The 5,060-nt window shown below is 38.5% G+C and overlaps 1 pseudogene; it reads right to left on the reverse strand.

The window, feature by feature from the left end:
* LOC104748387 overlaps positions 1 to 3,680 on the reverse strand; it is a 7,555-nt pseudogene extending 3,875 nt beyond the window's left edge.

The raw sequence follows: 5,060 nt of genomic DNA on the forward strand, positions 1-5,060 counted from the left end.
CCATAGAAGACACCATCCTCGAGAGACACGGACATAGTCCAAGAAAGGTTTCAACCCAACATCACCGCTCTCTTTTTCTTCTTCTTGTGTAAGTTGCACCCCTGTAACATCCGTTGTTGCGATCTCTTCTTCAATTTTTTCTACAGCCGTCATGTTTCTTATCTCTCTGTCTAGACCCCCTTTCCTAAGATCTCCGAGGCTTTCATTACTCGCTAAAGGTAATACCGTTACTGCATCATTATGAGCATTCACAAGCTGTTGGAATGCAGTCCCCAACATTAAGAGCTCCTCATACTTTCCTAACTGAGTAATTCTTCCTTCCTCCATAACCTGATCAAAATCACCAATAAATTATACTTAAACAGTTCAGACGCAGACAAAATGTTTTTTCATTTGCTGCTACACAAGTTTTACCAGAATTTGATCAACTTCTGAGAGAAACTCGACTTGGTGAGTGACCAGAATGACAGTTTTTCCCTTCAGCGCATCCTCAACACATTTCTGCAGTCACAGTTCAACATATTAAGAAGCAGTCATTAAGAAAAGTTTCTTTGAAAGCAATGTTCTCACTTACATGAAAAAGAAGTCCAGCTGTATGAGCATCCACAGCACTAAAAGGGTCATCAAGGAGGTAAACGTCAGCGTCTGCATAGACAGCACGGGCCAGCTGAATCCTTTGCTTTTGTCCTCCGCTTAAGTTAATCCCTCTTTGTCCTATTTCTGTGAGGTCACCATGTCCAAAACCGTTCATGTCTTTATCCAACGCACATGCTTTTATAGCAGCATTGTATCTTCCAGCTTCCATGGGCTTCCCATAGAGAATATTGTCCCGGATGGTACCACTTTGGATCCACGAGGTCTGAGAAACATAAGCGATGGAGCCGGAGACCTTTACCTGTTTTCCAATTGAACAACATCAAGGAAACATTTTGGAATAAAAAATTTCTACTAAATGAACAAAGTTAAAGTCAGTCTTGGTGGTTGTTTTGCTTACAATTCCAGAAACTTTTGGTATTTCACCAAGTACTGCATGCAACAGCGATGATTTTCCTGCTCCAACTGGTCCACAAACTGCAACTCTTTGCCCATGCTTAATATCTAAATGTATGTTTCGAAGAGTTGGAATCTTAGTTTCTGGATCCCAACTGAAGTTTCCTGCTTGTATGTCGACTGTTGTTCCAGATTTCTCTAGACTGCTTCTTTCAATTTCATCAATCTTTAGCTCGTCATCAAGCAAGAAGTTGTTTAATCTGTCGAAAGAGACATTGACTTGGATGATAGCAGAAATGGCCTCAGGTATTATTTTTACAGGCTCTGACATGACTCTAAGTGTAGCTAAAACCGTGAAAATGGTGCTTGCGTTCAGTGGCGCGCTCTTCAATAAAGCACATCCCACGAAAATAACAGAAGAAACTATTGTTGGAGACATCCAATAGAGGAAAGTACCAAAGGCCTTTGTCAGCTGAGCCTTAGTCAACCATATGAATTCATCATCACGACAGGATTCTATCTTTTTCTTGAACTCCTCTTCCCATGACTGCAGCTTAATGACTTTCATGCTGTTCAAAATCTCTGAGGTGGACCTCAATCGCTTATCTTGTGCGATCATGAACTGGGTCTGGCAGTTCTGTAGCATCTTTGCGAATGGCAGATTAAGGAGACCACACAGGAGAAGAAGAATTAAACCTGGAAAAGCTCCTGCTCCAACCACTCCAAAAAGTACAGCTGTAGAAAGCAAAAGCTGCAGTGTAAGGCTCCATCCCGAGTGGAACCACCATAAGAATTCTCCCATACGATATGCATCCACGGCGATATAATTGACAATCTCCCCAGATGAATGCCTTTTCCTCCCCAAACTTGATAGCTTTAGCTGCTTTTTGTATGCAGCTACCATTAGCGCTGATCTAATCCTCATTCCTGATCTTCTTGATGCAAAATACCAATGTCTCATTGACAAGGATTCAACTAGCTTCAGCATAACAAGACAAGCTAAGTTGGAGAAACCATTGCGGAGATCCCTGTGATCACTGTTTGCATAATCCACAAAGACATATAGCATTAATGGAAGAGATACAACCGAAACTGTTCTGAAAAATGCACAAACTGTTATGAATATGTTCTCCTTGAAGTAAACTTTTGCAACGGCTCTAAACACCAAGTTTCTTTCATTAGTTGAGCTTTCATCTGCAAGAAGCGTATCCCATGCTTGAGAAAATTTATTGTAAGCTACTTCAGCCTCGTCCTCAGGGACTACACTTGGAATATCTTCTCGGGATAACGAGTTCTTGAATCCCAGCGAGAGTAAAGGATTCATCCAAGAGAAGGACAGCATGCTGAAAAATCCAGCTGTTGCTAACCTTGCCGGTTCTTCTCTAGGCTTTTCAGTTAATAGAGGATCAGATAGTCTTGTTTCACTGCAGTCTTGAGCTGCTGCAGAAGAAGATCTCAAATTCATCCATGAGCAAAGGAGAAGCAAAATACTCATGGGCGAGGTAATGACGTCGAATATTCGGAGACCATTTCCCTGCAAAAGCATCTCACTCTTTGCTGCTAAATCCAACAAAGCAAAAGACACCCACCAAACAGATACAAGGATCCTAGTCCACTTGGAACCATTAACAAGCATCGAAACAGCAAGTGAGACCCAAATGATCCCTTCAACGAAGCAAGCAGCCCAGGAGACATCATTGACGTCATCAGGACCATGAACCAGATTGTTTAACCCAACACCAAGAAAAACGATGCTGGTGACAACACAGCAAATAGCTGCAGCCACAAAGATCCATGCTTTCTTGCGGCGCCAGCTGACTATAAAATGTTTGGAAACACAACCAGCTATCAAGAGGAAGTAGAAGATGCTGAGAAAAAACAGATTCAAGAAATCTATGGCAGTTCTTTGGAAGCAAGAAGAAGCCAAATTCAGCTCAACATCGCACCATGGAAAGCTTCCTGCGTTATACAAAAAACCCATCACAAGATATAACAATTAGCAAAATCATCAACAGTTTTATATATAGTGTGTATACGTTATAAATAGTTTAAATTAGATATTTTTTTTCCTTTGTGTGTGTCTTTTAGAGGAGGAACACAAGAAGCCAAGTAGGGTGATTCTATAGATCCCACCATAGAATAGAATCAATGATTGAACATATTAATTGAAACTCGTTAGATTCTAAAAGTATGTCTTTTTTTTTCATACAATAACCTCACCCACAACATAGAACACCACCCAAAAAAAAATGAAAAATTTAAAGCACTAAGACAAAGAACCAACGATTAAGTAAAAAAGGGTAAAGTCGTACCAATCGAAACTACCATTATAGAAGCAAAGCAAGCAACAGAGCTCAATTGACCAACAAAAAAAAAAAGCTTCTGCCTTTATGAAAGAAACCGTGAGAGGTTGATTGATGTTGTTTCAGTAAAACTAAACGACGTATTCAAGTCCACATCTAAATGATTTGAGTCGAATTATACGGCTTCTCGTCACTGTCATAAACCCACCAACCCCATATGACTGTGAATCCAAAGCGAGAATCACGCCCGGAGGAGGGGATGGTGAGAAAAAATAGGAAAAAACTCTGTTTTCCTGACATGTGTTTACTGATATTTTTGTCGCTAAAAAAAAAACAGATAGAACAAATCTGCCACTTTTGGTTTGAGGTATAGAGTTAACAGACGCATCGTCTCGAGGCGGATTCAGAAGAATGTGGGCTAGTTGACAAATAAATATGTGTAAAATGAATGAATAAATAATCGAAAATAATTTTAAAATATCAATTTTCGTTTGGACTAATTCTCTTTTTAATCTTAGTCATCATCATCTGATTTTTATAAACATATTTGTGCGTCGTTATGAGCTGTAGTGTTCTGTTTTTTTTTTCATGAACTGTTTCTTTGATTTTTAATAAAATTTTAAGACTTCACATCATGTTATATTGCACATACATAAGAAAACGTTAGTAGATTTTCACGGAAACAAAAAATCTAACAAATGTAATAAAGCATTGATGTAAATCTATTGTAAGATCAGAGAAGGAGATGAATGTTTCGGTCTGTTTATTATTGGGAAAAATGTTATTAAAATCCCCAAGTTTGCATTTTCGTTGATTTAAAGCCCGAACTCTGCTTTTGGTGGAAAAAAACACTAGTTATTTGTTGACTTCTAAATAAATCGCAAACTCTCGTTGACTTAGCCTTTTAAGGCACAACATTAAGTGATCAAACGGAGAAATTAAATGGGTTAATTATCCGTTAACGAGATCCATTAATAGCAAAACGACGATGTTTATAACACTCTAAAACCCCCCAAATTAAGAAATCGATTCTCACTTTCCCCATTCACAAACCCTAATCGATCTCAATTTATCTTTTCTTCTTCAATTTCTCTTTTCTTCTTTGATTTCTTTCTTCTTCTTCGAGTTGACAAGATGAGTTCTAGCTCAGAGACATCGGTGGTAGCTTCGTTCGACCGTGGAGTACCATCGAAGTGTGTTTGTGGAACCGGTGTAACGATCTTTACATTGAGAACTGAAGAGAATCCTGGTCGACCGTTCTTCCGGTATATAACAAAAAAAGATCGGGAATCTTCTCGTCATAGAAGATATCATGTTTGATTAGGGTTAGATCGATTAGGGTTTGTGAATTGGGGAAATTGAGAATCAATTTCTCAATTTGGGGGTTTTAGGGTGTTATAAATAGCGTTGTTTTGTTATTAACGGATCTCGTTAACGGATAATTAATCCCGTTTAATTTCTCCGTTTGACCACTTAACGTTGTGCCTCAAAAGACTAAGTCAACGAGAGTTTGCGGTTTATTGGAAGTCAATAAATAATTAGTGTTTATTTCCACCAAAAGCAGAATTCGGGCTTTAAATCAACGAAAATGTAGATTTGGAGATTTTAATGATATTTTTCCCGTTTATTATTAGGTATCAATACCAATATATATTGTTACAGAGCGTAGTTAACAAGGCGTAGTAATTACAGAGATTTGTAGAGAATATACAGAGCATGATAAGGTAACAAATAACTCTACAGTCGTGATATATGGGATATGATTGC

The sequence above is a fragment of the Camelina sativa genome, chromosome 15 (genome assembly GCF_000633955.1).
Source record: "Camelina sativa cultivar DH55 chromosome 15, Cs, whole genome shotgun sequence".
Classification (NCBI taxonomy): Eukaryota; Viridiplantae; Streptophyta; class Magnoliopsida; order Brassicales; family Brassicaceae; genus Camelina; species Camelina sativa.